This window comes from Pituophis catenifer, unplaced genomic scaffold (assembly GCF_029215685.1).
Source record: "Pituophis catenifer annectens isolate HBS135680 unplaced genomic scaffold, rPitCat1.0.hap2 SCAF_1, whole genome shotgun sequence".
NCBI lineage: Eukaryota > Metazoa > Chordata > Lepidosauria > Squamata > Colubridae > Pituophis > Pituophis catenifer.
Window position 1 is genome coordinate 44343757 of NW_027256881.1, and position 20864 is coordinate 44364620.

Sequence of the window (20864 nt, forward strand, 5' to 3'; positions counted from 1 at the left end):
GTTAGAGTTTTCATTTTGAGAACAATGTCCTTTATATACATTAAGAAAGAACAACTCCACATGTAGGATATTATGGTGACGGAAATATTTGGTGAAAGATATCCTTCACGGCAGATTAGAAAAAAAAGATATCTATCTTAGAATTTTTAACTCTTCATGAGAAGGATTTGGTTGCTTATGTTATTATTTTAAGAGATAAGAACACTATTCACAATAAAATAGGCTTTCAACTAACAGAGTTTTGAGTGCTAAGAACTCAGTGGAATATGAAAATATGTTCATCCTGTCAAAGGCCTTAGTTCAATAAATTGCATAATCTGTGCATTGTTAGATTTCTAAGTGTTGTGTGCCGGTCTTTAAGCCTTCACAAGTATATGTTCTTGGAACCATTAAGAAGTTGCAGGATTCTTGTTATGTGTCCACATGTGTTCTTTGAAAGAGAGGAGTGCTTGCTTTGAGAAGAGGGAATGGGTAGCTAATAATGGACAAGGATCATACGCAGGACTTGGGTCATATTTTTCTATATAGATTCACATGAATAGGAATTTCATGCAAAAGATATCATATTCTAGGAAATACATTCCTTTTAAGGATATTAATCTTAATCCATATCTGAGCAGATCTGAGCAATTTGAAAGCAAAGTATTGCATGTAGCAAGTTCCTCTTGGACCTTCCAAGGATATCTGGCTGCTGGAACTTTGGATTTCATTTTTTATTTAGATTTGTTAAGCACTATTATTTTCAACATACACATTTTATTTAATACTCTGCCCTCTTGGCTGCTTTTTAAAACTATTCTGGGGTCCTCTGGAAGTGTATTATAGAAATAAGATAAATAATTTTAAACTTTAAATATGCAAATGCATTTGTTTAAAAATGTGTACAAAACAGATACAAATTTAGTACAAACTTATAAATAAAAAGAACATGTGCAAAAGACAGAAAGAGACAGAAAGAAAAACTAGAAGAAACTGAACATGGCAGATGTTCTCATTCTTAGCAGGAGGATGTTTTTTCATACATTACTTGAGATTCCTTTAACTTGAATCTTACAGAAGAAACAAAGCATGCCCTTTGCTGGTTGTCTTCTTGCCTCTCTTCCTTCTCTCTTATTCCCATCTCTATTTTTATGAGCTGTTGGAGGGAAATAATCTAGAAAATGAAGAAAGCAACTGTGCATTAGAATCAAGATATAGAAGGAATTAAATAGACAGCAGCTCAGGATCACAGCTCAGGGCAAGAAGCCCATTTGATCATAACATAGGCTGTCCTTTCTATATAATATCTAAGTGAGATATGAGAGATATTTCATATCTTTTTAAGCAGATGAATCATTTCTAAATTAATTTATTCCTTATCAGGAATGCAAGCCCCATAGAAATTACTATCCAGTACATTGCCAAATCTTCAGTCATGTGTAAGAAGAACAGTCATTCACTGATAGGTGAATTTTACCTTCTTAATTTTTTTCTTTCAGATTAATTTGAACTCCTGGCTACTGCGTGGACATGGCCATGACATTTTCTTGGCAACATGTTTGGAAGTGGTTTGCCATTGTTTCCTTCCACTGTCTTTTCCTGAAGGACACAAGTGGCCCAAAGTCATCCCATTGGCTTTGTGCCTAAGGCAGAGTCATAATTTTATTTAAAACAAGTAAATTAATTAAAATCTCATTCTCTTGTTGAGTTCCTTGAATTTGCTGCAGAATCTACAGTGAGAAATGGAAAACAGCACCCTTGGGCACAACCTTCACTTATTTAAGCTACATCTTATTTATGTATTTATTTTATTTATTTATTAATGAGATTTATATGCCGCCCTATCTCCAGCCGGACTCAGGGCAGCTCACAACAGTTAAGAAACATCTAATAAAAAAGTTAAAAATTAAATCCAAATCTCATAATTTAACAGTTAAAAGTACAATTAAGACTAACAAGTTAAAATTAAATTAGAATTAAAACCCCATCAGTCCAGGGCGGCCAAACGAAACAGCCACATTTTCAGGTCACTGCGGAAAGAGCGGAAGTCGGGGGCCACCCAGAGCTCCAGGGGCAGTTGATTCCACAGGGTAGGTGCGCCCACAGAGAAAGCCCTCCCCCTGGGGGTCGCCAGCCGACACTGTCTGGCCGATGGCACCCTGAAGAGGCCCTCTCTGTGGGAACACACCGGGCAATGGGAAGCTGTTGCTGGCTGCAGATGGTCCCCCAAATATCCCAGGCCTAAGCCATGTACAGCCTGTGTTTATTCCCTGTGTTTATTTATTTATTAATTCAACTTGTATGCCGCCTTTCTCCGAAGATTCTTCCTGACAGCTTGACTCTATCTAAGACAGCTTTTAAGAGCCCTGCCCAGAATGAGAAATTTTGACAATAATGTATAAAGTCTGGATGGCAGTCTAGACCATCCTCCCTACATGAGTCCTTTACCATTGTGATAAATAAATAGATTCTTTTCATGCTTTACCATCTCATCTTTCTCTTCCAGGAGAGAGATTGCTGGAAGATGTTCCCAGACATATATAAGTGTGTGTGTGTGTGTGTGTGTGTGTGTGTGTGTGTGTGTGTAGAAAGCGTTCACTCTCAGTCCTTCAAAATCCTTCTAGCTCATGCAATGGGAAAAACAAAATGATGGAATGAAAAATGAAATGGTGGAAATTGACTTATTGAAAAAACAAATAAAACACAGGGAGAAATAGGAGGCTCAAAAAGAAAAAATAGTAATTACGTGTAGACAACACTCCTTCCCCTACATTTCTGCTGGATTTTGAGCCAACAACTTCAAAACCCAGCAGAAATGTTTTGACTTACAAAGCAAGAGTTAGACTAACTAGGCTATTATGGCAATCATAGTATAATGGTAAGCATGGGTTCAGTTTAAAGGGTAATTTTTCTTTGGAAAACTAGTTAGTGCAGGGGTCACCAACCTTTTGAACCTCAGGGACCTCTAAATTCATAATTTTAAATCCCTCGGACCACTGATATGATTTTTTTAAAAAGATAAATATATAGATAAATGGTCCATGGACCACCAGTTGGTGATCACTGAGTTAGTGAACTGATGGAGCTAATATGTAAGGGAATATGTCAAGCTTCAAAAGGTGCTTTTGCTGTTGCAACTATTATCACTTCTCAGCTTGCCAATGAACTATGTGGGGAGGGAAGGGGGAGATAGAACTTAAGTTCCAGGCATCAAGATGTCAGCTGTGAGAACCAAGGACATTTTGGCAGGTGTTTACCAGAGCCAAAAGACTTTCTCACAACAATATTAGAGGTCTCCATTGGACAATGTGACCTGGTCTAATAGAGGGGAGGGAAGACCTGAACTTTAACTACAGTATGTGGGTTTGCGTAGGAAATAGTTTGATCTGGTTTTGCCCTCATCTTTGCCGATATGATGTACTCAATAAAGTTTTTGCAAAAAGAGAGTAGATCGTCTTAGTCATGCTTGCTTTGGTTGAGTTCATCAGTTGGAACATTGACAGAATAAATCACTCCAACCCAAAGATAAGAGAACTTGAATATCAAGAGAGAAAAACTATTTTGGCAGCAAAACATGCAGGGAGGTTGAATTTATAATAGGAAGAAGGTGAGTAAAAGTTGGCATCATCTATTTCTACCCTTAAAAAATAGTTGACATCCTATTCTGGCCACAGGACAGCCAGGGAGTATAAATAAATCCTATGACAGATTGATAGTTTTGTTTAACTATTTTAAAAAAAAGTGGGGGTCAGCCATCTCTTGAAGTATCCTCTCTCCCTTTTGAAAAAAATTACCCATGCATGCATCAGTATTTAGTTAGACAACTAAGGCCATGGATTGGATGGGTTTCTTCCTTTAGAGATAAAAGGAGGAGTTTTATATCAAAGGGAGATGTATAATGCTGGATTTCCTTTACCAACCCTTCAGCCAGGTTCTGTGGCTAATTCCAACCACAGGCTCTTAGTGATGTAAGAAATGCCTTAAAAGGATGTGAGACACTAGATATTGGACAAGAGCTGTCTGGGAGAAAAGAACATTGCAAACTATTTTGAGCCAATCTAACTATATTCCAGCCCTGGAATATATTCCTATATTCCTGTTTATGAAGGAAGGAAATGTTTTCATCTCAAAAATAAGGAACAAGAAAAGCAGCTGCATCTTCTCATACACTATTTCTGTGTTGCTAGCAGAAAGTTGGGTTTGTTGAGTAACGCTGACATTGAAACAAACAGAATTTCCCTGAAAGCTTAGTTGGGGTATAAGTGTAAGTTCTTAGCACTTAACACAAAATTGCAGAAAATCGAGGAGCTTCTGTACATACAAACTAACATAGTCATGATTACTTCGTGTGCCAATTTTCTACAAATGTGTAACTTAGAGGTTGCCTCACAGTCTAGGCCAGTTATACAAAAGAATAACAGAACAGAATAATAGAGTTGGAAGGGACCTTGGAGGTCTTCTAGTCCAACCCCTGCTTAGGCAGGGAACCCCTTCACCACTTCAGACAAATGGTTATCCAATATCTTCTTAAAAACTTCCAGTGTTGGAACATTCACAACTTCTGCAGGCAAGTTGTTCTGATTAATTGTTCTAACTGTCAGGAAATTTCTCCTTAGTTCTAGGTTGCTTCTCTCCTTGATTAATTTCCACCCATTGTTTCTTGTCCTGCCCTCAGATGTTTTGGAGAATAGCTTCGCTCCCTCTTGTTTGTGGCAGCCCCTGAGATATTGGAATCATGTCTCCCCTAGTCCTTTTTTTCATTAAACTAGACATACCCAGTTTCAGCAACCATTTTTATATGTTTTAGCCTCCAGTCTCCTAATCATCTTTGCTGCTCTTCTCTGCACTCTTTATAGAGCCTCAACATCTTTTTAAAATCATGGTGATCAAAACTGGATGCAGTATTCCAAGTGCGGCCTTACCAAGGCATTATAAAGTGGTACACTTGGTTTGTCAAAGGAGAGGTGGGGGGGAGGGACTGGAGGTTGGGGGATGAAAAGACTAGAAAATAAATAAAAAAGTAGAAGAAACTTGAGCTTGAAAATAAGGAGGTTGTGAACTCCCAGCTGCCTTTTGCTGTTTCAGAAAACAAACTGGTGCACATTTTCATAATGCTGCACTTTTTTCTTCATTTTTTAAAAGCCTCCCCTGTGTGCTGTGAATTAAATCATATAGTAAAAAGGGCAAAAGATGAAATGGAAAAGTGATGAAATAAGCTGATGGATGAAAAGCCTCAGAGTTAGAGATGGCAGATTCCACACTTGTTAAATTTTCTTACCAAAAAATTGTCAAACTGTTTTTTAAAAAGCAAGGTCATCATATATAATGAGCTAAGCAAGCCTTAAACAAATCAAATAATATGTATTACGAATGCCTTATAATATGGAGAATTTCTTACTGATATTTTAGCCTTTTGACATTTGCCTATCCAAGAAAATGGCATTCAAAGCACCTGCCATCTTCTTTAGTTTTCATAGCCAGCTGTTGAAGATCGTGAATGGAGCATAATTCTGCTGTCTTGGAATCTTCCTTGTCAAACATTCCTCTTAGGATTAGGGCAGTGGTGGAATTCAATTTTTTTTTACTACCGGTTCTGTGGGCATGGTATGGTAGGATTGGTGGGCGTGGCAGGGGAAGGATACTGCAAAATCCCCATTCCCTCCCCACTCCTGGGGGAAGGATATTGCAAAATCTCCGTTCCCACCCCATCCCTGGGACCAGCCAGAAGTGATATTTTCCGGTTCTCCTAACTGCTCAAAATTTCTGCTACCGGTTGTCCAGAACCTGTCAGAACCTGCTGAATTTCACCCCTGGATCAGGGGTAGGGACTTGGGAGAAGAATTAGAGCAGGACAAGTAATCAGATCACTTTTCCGGAGGATATGGAGGAAAAAAAGTAAGATGACATAATGATGCTAATTCAGTAGAAGGAAAACCAATTTGACATGCTATAGAGTCATATAACTCTTGAACTGTGCTACCACAAAACAAATGTTTCACATAGACTACCAATATGTCAGAGTGAAGGCTCACTTTCAAGGTCTCCCAAGTCTCTCACATTCCTCTTCTACATCTTGATCCACTTTTGTCCATAATCTTTGTTTGCCCAGCTTCATGAGGCTCTACCAGCCTAAAAGTCTTGAACAAAAGTTAATGAAAATAGGAAAGGTTGGTTTGATTTAGGAGATCGTTTTTCAGGGGTGATGTCTTTGTCACTATCATTTACTTTTGAATCAGTTGAACAGAAAGTATTACTGAATTCTGAAGGTGTGTGTGTGTGTGTGTGTGTGTGTGTGTGTGTGTGTGCGTGTACATATACTAATAATTTTACAAAACATTTTAAGAAGGTTTGGCCTACATAATCAAGAAGCATAATGAAATATATATATTTTTCACAACTTTGGAATTTGATTTCTGGGTTGGTTTAGTTTTTAGCTAATGTGTTTGCCACTAAGGCAAAGTTAACAGAGTTGTGCAAGATTACTTTTCAGAATTAAACTTTCCTTCTGACTTTTATTATTTTTCATATTTTATCCAACTCTGTTCAGGAGAGAAATTGAATGGCTTGCTTTTTAAATGCAAAATTCAAAACTCATAATATTAGAACAGAAGCTCAGAGTCATTTTCAGTTAAACCATTATCTCGCAGTCTGATTTTTGCCTTTGACTAGGATGAAGTCCCATTGTCTTTAGATTAAGCCATAGTGACATCTGAACAGCCATTAGTTTTCAGTTCATTTGATATTATGCACAATTGACATAATGAATGTGACTGTTAAAGCCTATGGACAGATTGGGAGCCTTATGTTTAGAGGGCAACTTAACTTTCCTTGCTAATGGAGTTGATTTGCTGTAGAGATTGGTGAGAGACAATACAGGAAGGACACTGTGCCTATACAGAAAAACCAGCTGAATCCATATGTTGAAACAAATTGTAATTACCTTTCAGGGTAGTTGGGAAAAGGCTAGTACTCTTCACAATATTCAGGACTAACAGAGCAAAACAATCATCTCTGTTAAACCTTTGTTTGTTTGTTTGTTTGTTTGCTTGCTTGCTTGCTTGCTTGCCTGCTTGTTTGTTTATTTTCTATGCTGCCCATCTCTCCTGCAAGGTGTCTATGGTGGCAAGAAATCAAGAGGAGTCCAGCTAATAAATGTTAGTAAAAGGCACACACTTTTGTGAGTTGGAGCTCATCCAATGCACCTAATGAAGTGAGCTGCAGCTCACAAAAGTATATGTCTTTTAATACACTTTATAACCTGGAAAAGGCGTTCTAGCATTTGTCAAAAGGTTTTCTTCTCTTCTGTGCTTGGAAATGTGATTACGATACACAATAAAATGCAATAATGTAATAATATGGTTTTATTTTTAATTGCAAGTCACTCAGAATTTGTCTATACTTTTCATGAATAAATTAAAAAATGAATAAGTATGCAAGATAAATGCTCTCCCATTGAACTACGGTTCTTTCCTCCAGTCCTAAACCAAATCAGATTGCAGCTATTATATGCTGTAGCCCTGAAAGTATCTACATTTGTATATGTGTTAATAAGTAAATGTCTCAGTGCAGTAGTTGGGGTATTGGATTAGAACCCAGGAAATTTAGCTTCAATCCAGCCTTAGTTATGAAAGCTCATAAATTATTTTGGATTAAATTGTAGAGTCATGGTGGCACACTGGTTAGAATGCAGTACTGCAGGCTACTTCTGCTGACTGCTGGCTGCCAGCAGTTCGGCAGTTTGATTCTTACTGGCTCAAGGTTGACTCAGCCTTCCATTCTTCCAAGGTCGGTAAAATGAGGACCCAAATTGTTGGGGGCAATATGTAAACTGCTTAGAAAGGGCTGTAAAGCACCATGAAGCAGTATATAAGTCTAAGTGTTATTGCTGTTGCTAAATACTTGCTTACTCAAGGGAAGGAGCAAGAGATAAAGAAAGAGAGAGAAAGAGACAGACAAACAGGCAAACAGACAGACATAGGAGTTCTGCTTGTGAATCAAATAAAAATGGAATATATAAGTCCTAAAAACATTTAACTGAATTCCATGAAAATTAAACAGAAATACTTCCAAAAAGAAAATGCATCCATGGTTGAATTGCTAGCTTAAAAAGTCATATTATACTATTCCTTTTTTGAATATTTTTAATATTGGATTCCAAACACAATTTATTCAAATACTGACACAGGCATTTTATCTCCAGCCAAGCAATGCCAAACTTTATGATCTCAAGAACACTGGGGATTTTATTTATTTTTTCCCTGTGAATTTTTGTTCTTTAAAACTTTGGCAGAAGAAATGACTTTGGCTACCATTATAGGTTTCCTGAGTGGATTATATGGCAAGAAATCAAGGATTCAGTTACGTTGATTAAAGAGCTCATATCAATCAAGCCGTGAAAATGACCTTGTACAGTAAGTTATTGCAAAGGCTAGTGTCCAAGAAATTGCTGAATATGGATTGATTCATTTTGCCATTATACATTACATGATTTGTAAAAGTGAACAGAACTGGGAATGTCATTCTGTTTTGTATCTAGCAAAGAATAAGCTATCATTGAATCACAATGAATATTCTGCACATCTATGTGCACATTATTCTTTGAGCAACTTGCCAGAAATACTGATTTCCAAAATGATTTCATCCAGAATCCACCTTACTTAAACTACTGTAATGAGATCAGAAGAAAAAGTGTTCCACCTGCCCATTATTTGCTTAATATCACATCCAAAAATCCCAGAGCAGTCTGGGATTTTTTTTAATGCTCTCTTCATCTACTTCATATGGGGAGGGGAAAACTGAAATTGTGGGACAAGTACTGCTGCTCTGCCTCTTTTATACATGTATTCAAACTATATATATATATTTTCAAAATTACAAGTTATTTAGGGAGGACAAGGATGACTACCTCAATCTCCTATTACCTCATCAAGAGACAAAGATTAGGTAGCTTGATTCTGTATAATGGCTATCAGTAATGCAGGGCTCTGAGTACTGCAAACAATTGTTTCAAGTAGGGTAAATTTTACTATTGTCTTATCTTAATATATTTGGTATATTATTTACCCTATATCAGTGATGGCTAACCTTTTTGGGACCGAGTGCCCAAAGCGTGTGCGCGCAAATGCAAGCGCACGTGCCCGAGCCCCAAAATGCAAAGCATGTGTGGCTCCCTGCACATGCCCCATCCCCGCACATGCCCACGCGGCCTCTCCGCACACACACCCCACCACCACGCATGCATGGCAGAGACCCAAATATCAGCTGGCTGGCGGGAGGCACGCGCGCATGCATGGCAGAATTGAATTGGGGCAACAGATCGCGTGCCCTCAGAGAGGTTGCTGAGTGCCACTTTTGGCATATGTGCCATAGGTTCGCCATCACAGCTCTATATTATGGTTTGATTCTAAAGTATCTATTTTATTGTTATTTAAGTTTTAGTTCTGGTCTACAATCATAACATTGTTGTTTTAACCAGTCACATCCCACTCTTGGTGACTTTATAGGCAAGTGCTCTCCCTGCTACTCTGTCAAGCACAGTTTCTTTCAGTTGTTGTATGTTCATTTTTGTATCAGTTTTGATGGTATCAGGTCAGTGTATTCTTTACTTACCCCTTCTTCTTATTCCACTAACCATTCCTAGCATAATCATATCTATTATTGCTACTATTAGCAAAATATCCAGCAAATAGCATTTTTCTTTTCTCTTTCTCCTCCTTCTCACTCTATATGAATGGACAGCCTATGTTGGAGATGTTATCTCAGATTCAATAGCTCTAGGCAGCTTTTTCCAGGATGTAGCATCCTGGCAAGATCTACCACTGCTATAATCTCTTGTCAATCTCCCTTTTGCATTGTTGCCAGTTGCTCTCCAATCTGTATTGGGAAGGTTGGATTTGGCACCACCAGCTGGAGAGGTCACAAATCCAAACACTGTGGAGTAGTACTGCATGTGAGAACAGGGCAAAATTAAAATGAGAGTTTCAAGGAAATACTTATTGCCTCCAGACTAGACTGTCAAAGAGCAGTCTAAATTAGTCTAAATTAAATTATTAGAGCTATATAGCTCATCCTGTTTTTTGTAATTGTCAAGGGTTGAAATGAATGAACCCTTGAAGAAAAATATATAAAATATTAATATTTATAGATAACTAAGTAGTTTAGACACATTATCTCAGCATTTACTTAACAACCTACAAGATAATATCAGACCAGTTGTAGGTATAATGGAGCTATGGTGACTGGCATCAGTTATGGCACAATTATGGGGCTGTAAGAGTCAAAGAATAATTTAAATTGACATTAATTTTATTTGCATGCATCCATTATTTATTTATTTATTTATTTATTTGTTTATTTATTTATTAAATTTTTATACCGCCCCCTCTCCCGAAGGACTCGGGGCGGTGAACAGCCAAGATTAAAAAACATACAATATAAACATTAAAATACATTTAAAAGAAAATTAAATCCCTAATGGTTTTCCCCAATTTAAAACCCCTTACCCATAAAATTCACCAATAAAAAATTTTAAGCCAGCCCGGCTTGCTGAAATAGGAACGTTTTCAGAGCCCGGCGAAAGGTTCGGAGGTCCGGGATTAGTCGTATCCCTGGGGGTAGCTCATTCCAGAAGGCGGGTGCCCCACAGAGAAGGCTCTTCCCCTGGGGGTCGCCAGTCGACATTGCCTGACCGACGGCACCCTGAGGAGACCCTCTCTGTGGGAGCGTATTGGCCGGTGGGAGGTTATCGGTGGCAGAAGGTAGTCTCGTAAATAACCGGGCCCTAAGCCATGGAGCGCTTTGAAGATGAGAACCAGTACCTTGAAGCGCATCCGGAAGACCACTGGAAGCCAATGCAGCTCGCGCAGGAGAGATGTTACATGGGAGCGCCATGTGCCCCCATAAGTACCCGCACGGCTGCATTCTGCACCAGTTGGAGCCTCCGGGTGCTCCTCAAGGGGAGCCCCATATAGAGAGCATTGCAGTAGTCCAGGCGGGAAGTGACGAGGGCATGAGTGACCATGCATAACGAGTCCCAATCCAGAAAGGAGCGCAACTGGCGTATCAGGCGAACCTAATAGAAAGCCCCCCTGGCCATGGCCATCATATGCTCTTCTAAAGACAGCCGTGCATCCAGGAGGACACCCAAGTTATGCGCCCTCTCCGTGGGGGCCAATGTCTCGCCCCCAATATAATGTCTCGCCCCCAATTATAAACATATGACACGTTCATTCTACCCAGAATCTTCTCATTCAAGGCACAAATGACCAATTTCAATTATCCTACTTTGGATATGGTGAAGGTTCTAATGCTGGGAAAGATGGAAAGAGGAAGCAAAATGGATGGATTCAGTTAAAGAGGCAATGAGTGCACCAGTACACTCATTGTATGTGGTTGCTAAGAGTCAACATCAACTGGATGGCACATAATCAATCAATAATCAATCAAGATATGCATTGTCAGTTATTGTCTTCATTTGCCATAATATGGAGAAAGGAGAAGGCTAAAATGAAAGACCTTGCTTAATATTTCTCAATGAATTCATGGTTTCTGACAAAATTTTGGAGTTCCTAATTTAAGCCTCCTGCTCTTCACCATTTTTAAAAGATACATATATTTCAAATAGTAACAGAATTGCTGAGTGTGTTTATCTATTGAAAAAAGAGGGTCACCTGTACAATCAGTGCAGACAAGCCATTTTAGACATAGAATGTTGGGATCTATGGGAAGGCCAATCACACGTGCTACTGTATATTCAAATCCTTCAAAATGTGGTTGGTGGTTTTCCCACTCCCCTTTTTGTTCACCCAATACCACAAAGACTTCAGTAGGTCTTTCTGAAGATGTCAAGACAAATAACTTCTGTTGAAATTGTATTACCTCGATGTTTTCCCTAGAAGAAATCTGAGAACTCAAGCTTGTATAAGGAAGTCATGTTTTCCTAATTCTGATGGATATGGTGAAGATTTTGTTAATAAGGAACAAATTTGATGTGATGCCGAAAGAAACATAGTTATTCATGGTTTGTTTGTTTGTTTTTTAAAAAAAAAACTCTATTAATTAGCGTTTGAAAAGCTGAGGTTTAAAGTGAAATTAGAGTGCTGAGAAAGATTGATCATCCTTTCCCCTATGTAGCATTTTTTAAAAAAATTAAAATCTCTTCCCTTCTTACAAATTGCCCTATAAGGCATGGATACCAGCTAGAAAATGGCACAGTTGTAAAATAGTAGATATTGACAGAATTTTTTTCTTTAAACTCTCTATTCCAGAAATTCCAGCAGTGCACCATTGTTGAGGGGAATGGGGGAGAGAATCTATTCATCTTATAATGTTTTGTGGAATATTTAGCACAGTTTAGGCCTAAACCAAACCTTTTCAGGACTCTTTCTGACAAAATCTGCTATCATAGAATGTTCCAGTTGCATGACTTATTCAGTGGCAGCTCTTGTAGATGGACAACATTTATCTTCCTTGATGGAGGGACCATCGCTCCTGGACTCTTCAGCTGTAATTTTAAATGTGAATAGAATCGTGGCTAGCTAGGCAACCTGCCGTTTTGCCTATCAATGAGTGTATTATTTATTGACATGCAAACCAAGAGTTTCATAGGGGGAGGGGAGCATTCCCTGAGATCTCTTTTGTCTGCTTTCTGTCTCCCTGGAAAAAGAAGATTTTAATGAAGCTTGGAAACTTTAAAAGGGTATTTATTTCCATTTGGGAAGAGGTGGAACACAGGGCAGCCAGAACTGCACAAAAGTGAAGTGCAGTGGATTTCAGACATTGTTGTGTGAGTGTTAAAGATTGTGACAGTTTTCCTGTCTCGAAAGTATCACCATTGTCAGGGTTTGCTCTAGTTAGTCTGATCCTTTCTCCTACAGCCGCTTGTTGGAATTTTAACTTTTTAAACCTTCTCCTCCCACTACCTTCCCTACTGAGTGGAAAGGTAAAATACTTTTTGCTGATTTAGCAGGATTAAAAAATAAATTAAAGCCCCCAGGCTGCCTAGAAGTCTTGTTTTACCAGCTGCTAGCAGAAAATCTACTAATGATTACATTTTAAGCCCTTTTAGCACATTGAGTTCAGCAGGTTAAGCCTGCTGGACTGAATGGCCTAGGAGTCATGTGTCTCCTAGATCTGAGAGATCAATGTTTTATAGCAGGTTGGCTTAGAAATCAGCAGAGAAAAAGAACCATCACTCTTCACCTATTAAGTATAGAACATTCAAACCTAGACCAGCTATATCTAATGGATGACTAGGATTTCCGGACAGACTTTCAAATTTCTGCCCAATGTAAGATTCATACGTGTGTGAGCATTAATCTGGTCATTTCTGATAAACAACGTTTTCAAGAGTATGAAAATAAAACATATTAGGGTTGCGTAGAGGATAGTTTTATATAGTACATAGAATCACTAGTTTTAGGAATATATCTTCCTTATAACTTGCGGTTGGTGCTTATGTGATAGGAAATAAAGATAAGCTTTATTTAAGAAAAAACAATTTTAATTAAATGTAAATGGCAGTGGGAAAATTGCTTGGTCCTCACTATTTATTTTTACAATGTGATGTCAGCATTTCTCTCAAAGGGGAACCAGAGCCTTTTGCAATTGTTCAAGACTGAAAAGTATGGAGACTGGGAATGCATGATCTCTACTTTTGTGAACATAACTGGGTGCTTTACAAAAATATCAAAAAGGCTCTTGTGAGTGTCAAAGTAGGAATTTCTATTTCTCCCACATAACAAATATGTAATCCCAGACTTCAGGGCAAAAGTTCTATTTCTTAGGAAGCCACACAACCACTATCTTAAATAAATATACAAATTCTGATATAAGATATATACACACACCAGTGGTGGGTTTCAAAATTTTTTACTACTGGTTCTGTGGGTGTGGCTTCGTGGGCGTGGCAGGGGAAGGATACTGTAAAATCTCCATTACCACCCCACTCCAGGGGAAGGCTACTGCAAAATCCCCATTTCTTCCCAATCAGCTGGGACTTGGGAGGCAGAGAATAGATGGGGGCAGGGCCAGTCAGAATTTTACTACCGGTTCTCTGAACTACTCAAAATTTCCGCTACCAGTTCTCCACAACTGGTCAGAACCTCCTGAAAGGTTCACATAATATGCATAAAGATATTTTGGGGGAATTGTATGAATGATGGCATCCTGATGTGTCCACTGAGGCAATAACAATAGCACTTAGATTTATATACCGCTTCATAGTGCTTTACAGCCCTCTCTAAGCGGTTTACAGAATTAGCATATTGCCCCCAACAATCTGGGGCCTCATTTTACTGACCTCAGAAGGATGGAAGGCTGAGTCAACCTTGAGTTGGTGAGACCTGAACTGCCAAACTGCTGGCAGCCGGTGATCAGCAGAAGTAACCTGCAGTACTGCATTCTCACCACTGTCCCACCATGGCTCTTTAGACAATTGTTACTGACAAAATTGATAAATGAAGTGTGGTCCCTACAAATCTTTGTGCCACTCAGGGACAACTGTTGATGGTGGTGAAAATATCAACAAAATCAAGAAATGGCTATAAACATGTGGTCATGGCAGCCATCTTAACATTTTTGTCAGATCCCCTCTCCCCAAATGGATGTCAATGTGGCAAGTATTTCCTCTCTTCTCTTCTCTTCTCCACCTTTCCCCCTCCCCTCACTAAAAATGTTCAGCATTCCTAGAAACTCTCTTTGATAGCCATTACTTCAGAGGTGGATTCTACTTACCTTTACTACTGGTTGACAGTGGCGCCATGCACAAGCACATGGACAGAAGCGTTTTGATGACATCAGGATCAGTGGGCAGAGCCTCCCACCAGTTTTACTACCGGTTCTATAGAACCGGTGTGAACGGGGGCAACCCACCACTGCACTACTTTATATAAGCCAGCATCTGGATGCAAAATTCCTTTATCAAGGCATACATAATTTTAATGTCTCTTTACTAATAGCTAAACATATGATGATGAAGAATACTGTCATACTATCAAGTGGTCTTTCTTGTTTAATATTATGTATTTTCCAACTGACAGAGGTTCTCTATGGTTGCTCAGGTAAATCTTTTTGTCTTCCTTTCTATCCTAGAAATATCAAAGACTGACCATTTGTATTTCATACTCAAAATCACAAACCTGCCACTCACACTTGGGTGAAAAAATAAAAACTAGAACTTCAAAATGTGCTGCTTGCTTTGAGCAAGGATGCAGGTGGCAATTGCTTCTGTGTATATTTGGTTGATTCCACCAATGATTCACTTACTCTTTGTAAGTCAAAGGAAAATATAGACTGTAGTCTACATCAAAATTGTATGTTGAGCTTGTTCCCTGAAGCTGCTGGAGCTTTTGGACCTGACTTAGTCTGTGCTTGCTCAGTCTGACAAGCTGGCATGTGATAGGCATATTTTAGTCAAAAGGTTTTTATACTAGTAAAATGTTCCCAAAGTCGACTGTGTTATGAAGCACAATAAAAAGAGGGTGGAGATTCATTGCCAGAGAAAATAACAACCCTAAATATTCTAGACAGTTTAGTCACATTACAGTCAAGAAAATCTTGCTTCCCCACCCCCTTCTTTTGCTATAAATGCAAATCAAATCAGGAATAATTTCAATAAGCTCAGTATAGTGAGACTGGAATAAAAACTACCAGAGTGTGAATGCAAGACGTTATTTCAAATAACAAAAGTACAAGCGGTGATTCTGCTCTTGTTTGTAGCAGCAGCAAAAGCATGAATAGAGGATCAGTTACATGTTGATTCCAGAAAAGGAAATTATTTACTGGAATTTCTTCTTGCTTTGCAATTTGATTCAGAACTTTTTCAGACTCAGGTAATTTAGGCCTGGATAATTTCAACAAATACACTACCAGCTGTGGCAGAAACCATTTAACAATGTCACTTTTCCAGGCCACCTCATTTTGATGTTTGTTGTTGTTTCTCTTTCTAAGGGAATAGGACCTTATTTTGGCAAGATATCGGTACAGGACTCTTAGACACCAGGGCTTTCTGCTCAGCAGTATTAACATACTGGAGATGTCTAAGAAGGAAAATCAAAATAAATTCACATTCTAAAAGATGCAATAAATTATTTTTCTTTCTTTCTGTCTCCCTCCATCCCTTTCCTTCATTCTTTCTTTTTTCAGTGTAGGTTTATGTACATTTCCACTGTTTGGATATATGCAAAAAAAACCTGATACTTATATTTAAGAAAATAAACATGCAAAAAAGAAGTAACTCTGTTATTCCATTGAAGAAAATAAATTATCCCAGAGCAATAGTGGGGCAACTGCAAAGCCCCTCGTAAAGCAATCTGAAACCAATCTATGATTGTCTTCTTTGCTAAGAAACACCAGGAGCATTTACCCTCTTTCCCTTTAGCTAGCCAGTACAAAAGTGCATTTAAAAAAAAAAAGAGTCCTGCCTCCTTGTGCCACAAAATTACCGCATCCTTATCCTGCCCCTTCTGTGTTTTTCACTATATGTATTTGCATGCATTTTTCTGTGTTTTAGAGAGATTGTTACTGCATGATGGAATGGTATGTGGCAAAAGATTGACTACAAAAAACAAACAAACCCACAGGCACTGAAATCCTCCAAAATTGTTTACCTATATTAGTATTTCATGTCCTGTTAATATTGGGGGCAGAGAGAGAGAGAGTGGCTTCTTTATAAGAACTAACACAAAAAAGTATGAGGGGATAATTCCAGGATGAAAATATGTAGCAATGTATTCTTATTTATCATCAAATCTGAGACATGGATGTCTCTCAAAGTCTAGCTTCATATTAATGCCTCCCAGGTTAATGCTGTCTTTAACCTTGTGAACCTGTTAAGAAAAAGTACTGCCATTGTGGAGAGGTGAGTGTTAAATTGTTGCTTCCGTCAGTCGGCTCCGTGAGACAGAATCTTTGGCTTGTTAAGCTTCCAACATCAAAAGGAAATTAGGTGGATGTCTGGCTATGAAACTTTCAGGCACCAGGAATCAAACAAATGACCTGTTATACAGCTATACACTGACCACTTATCGAATTAAAACCAATCCTTAATTCCCAAATCAACAATGGGGTATATGGGCAACTAGAACAGCTGATAGCATTTTGTAATGCATTCCTATTTATCCCACTATATACCAGACAAAATTAGTTGCTAGTAATAGGATTCTGGCAGTCCCCATCTGTGGAGTATTTGCTACTCAATTGTTTCTAGTTAGGAATTAAGCCAAGAACACATAGTGACAGGTTTATGAGCAGAAAGTAGTAGTTTATGATTTGCAAATATAGTACGGTGGGCAACATACATGCCTTGACTGGCTGGGTATGTTTAAAAGCTGAAAATACCTAATTAAGTTTTATAGTCTCCAGGGAGAATGAATTACAGAAAGATCAATAAGAAACAACCATTAAACCTGGCCATAAAAAGGGGTTAGCAGAGAATGAAGGAATCGATCCCAGCACACCCAAATGTCAGCAGGTGCCATGCTAAGCCTAAACTAGTAAACTCCAGAAAAGATTTGCTTTCTGAATCCCCATTGACATTAGATCATTTTTTTCATTATTGACACCATGCATTCAATTAGCTTTAAAAGGCAGTTGGGCATTGTACATTTCTTACATTTATTGCCTTTTTGCCAAAATCCTGCCTGTATTTGGAATGGTAATTTATTGTAAATAATATATTTAATAAACATGCAAAATATCAAGAGCAATGATACTTTTTTTTTCAGGGACGAACTGGCCATAGTACAGTCCTTTCATTTGATGCAAAAAAACCTTGTTGCTGATGTACTAGGAGTAGGTTACATTCACCTTTCAAGCCTCAGTTAAAATCCAGTGAACCCCTCCTGTCTATCTGTTTGTCCACCAAACCTATCTGTCCGTCCTTGCACTTTGTCACTATGTTCCCATCAGACACTTATTCGGAAAATAACTATGAGACTTGTGTTCTTGTGCAAATATGGACAGGAATTACATGAGGAACCCTACACTCTGTGCAGCAATCCTCATAATAGGATTTATTTAACAGGAAGAGGAAATCAAAAATAGAAGCAAGGCCGGCCTGTAAATTTAAGGGAAGTTTCTAAATCACAAAACAAGGGAGGATATTGTTCAGGAATTAAGTGTGGCTTGAAAGACCAAAGGACATATGCTGTTTTCAATGTTTCCACGAAATTGGTTTCAGTCTGGAATGAAATGAAAAATGTCTCACAGAGAAATTCTTGAAAAGTTATGAGAAAAATTGGGGAAGGCGGTTGGTGTGAACTGCAGTGGAGACAATTTCCAGCAGTCTAATAAAATGTACCATAGATATTACCTCTTCATCTGCTTGTTTTGGGTCAAGCTAGAGGCAGGATAGGGTTTCATTTCTAAATGCCTTTATATTACTTGGAAGCTTCAAAATTTGCTTTACAAAGTAGAGAGAAGAGAGGGAGAAAGATAATCCTCTTCATTTGCACATACTTGGCAACCATAGAAATATAAATATCCTTAACTCAGAGTAACAGTTCATGCATCCAAAATATGCAGTAGTCCACAAAAATCGCATGCTATAATAAATATGTTACAAGTCATCTCAGGGGAGAATAATTGACAAATTAGTACAGCCTTGGAGAAAATTCTTTCCAGAAATAAAAATAGTTGTTTCTTCATCTGCTCTGAAATGTAAAAGATACCTTACATGAAGAGACTTTCTTTTCTATACATTCTTGGAATTTTAAATATTGGAAATACTATTACAACCTAATAACAACCTAATAATATATAGTTATATAGGTCTAAGTCTGTACTTAGGCGAGAAGTAGGTCTGGATTTTTTTACAGTTCTTGAGTGCAGAGATTGGTCACTAATATATCAATAAAACAACAGTGGGGTAAAAGATAAGCACCTATCCTACCTTCATGATGTTCTGGAAGTCTTAAAATGTGGGTGTTAATGCTAACTATAATATTAACTGTACAATTTAAACAAATTTATGTTCAATTCTATTCTAGAAATCATATTTAATACTGATATAGTTTGAAAGGTTTAATTTACTGTCCTTCAATCATCACAAAATTAATGTTGTTGTTAGTTGCAAAGTCGTGTCCAATCCATCGCAACCCCATTGCAACAAAGTTAATACATGTATGTTACTTTTATATAAAAAAGAGTGTACTTGGCTATTACTTGTGTTTTTTAATTCTGTAATATCCTAATTAATGGGGGGGGGGGAATAATAAGAAACCTGATTTTCTCAGATGTTACAGTAGGCTGTTTGGTGAGTCCTATTGGTGGGAGGAGGGGGTCATATGTTTTGTGGGGTTTTGATTTTTTTTTTTTTTTAGGTTTATGGGGTTATGTTTGTACAGACTCCTCAGCTATTTTTCCTTTCTGGGTTTATTCTAAAAGTTTTAAGAAGTTTTTTTTAAAAAAAAAAAACTGTAAGCCATCCAGTGTCCTTGTGAAGTCAAGTGACCTTTAAATTTAAATAATAGTAGTAATAATAACCATTGGGAAAATACCATCAATGCAATTAACATCTGGGCAATTCCAATCCTTAGATACACACTTGGAGTAGTGGACTGGACTCAAGCAATACTAAAAGCCTTGGATAGGAAGACCAGAAGAATAATGACAATAAATCATGCCCTTCTACCATGCAGGAAAGTTGACAGGTTCAACTTTCTTTGCAATATACACAATCATGGAAGGCTACAAGTACTCCATACAGTTGAATAAGAAAAAAGTGTTAGAAGAATAGCTGAAGGACAAAAAAACAACAACCCCTACTAGGCAAAGCAGATAATAAAGAGACCTAGCAATGACTAAGAGCAGGAAAGTTGAATAGAGACAGAGGGGCTAATTCTGATTGTACAAGACCAAGTCTTAATAACAAATGCATACAATGTTAGAATTGAAAAGACAGCAAGACACAGCAAATGCTGCCTATGCAAAGAAGCTGAAGAAACAGTAGACCACCTAGTTAGCTGCTGAAAGAAAATAGCACAAACTGACTACAAACAATGGCATGAAAAATAGCAACAAGGGTGCATTGGAAGATTTGCAAGAAATACCATATGCAAAAACTGGTGGGACTATAAAATACAGGAAGTAATAGAGAATGAAGAAGCTAAATTGATCAGGATTGAAACAGACAGGTACTTGTCATGTAACATCCCAGACTTAACAATTGTTGTTAAGAAATACAAAAAAGTCTGGATAGTGGATGTGGCAGAAAGGAGAAGAGAAGAGAAAGCACTGGAGAAAAATTGCATAATACAAAGCTCTGCAAATAAAAGTAGAACAACTGAGGCAAAAGAAAACAAAGATAGTACCAATAGTAATAGCAGTACCAATAGCACTTAGACTTATATACTGCTTCACAGTGCTTTTTCCCGCTCTCTAAGCGGTTTAAAGAGTCAGCATATTGCCCCCAACAATCTGGGTCCTCATTTTACCCACCTTGGCAGGATGGAAGGCTGAGTCAATTGAGCCTGGTGAGATTCAATCTGCCAAATTGCAGGCAGCCGGCAGTAAACAGAAGTAGCCTGCAATACTGCATTCTAACCCACCGCGGCTCTCTGGTGCCTTGAGAAAAAAATCACCATCAGTCAACTGCAAATGGCAACTTTCTATGAAACAGCTTACATTTTGCAACAATACCTTTAATACCATCAAACAACATTTGTCTATCCCAGTTCCTTAGACAAGACTTGATAGGTTGATAAAATACCAATTCCAGTGTAAACATCTGGTTGACCATGTGTCAACAACAATAACAAAAAACAACGATGATGATGATGGTGATGATGATGATGATGTATATAATAATAATAAAAAAGCCAGTGAGGCACTACCCCAACATGATTGTGAGGCTTGCATCTTCTGAAGAAGATGAGTGCTAGGCCAGA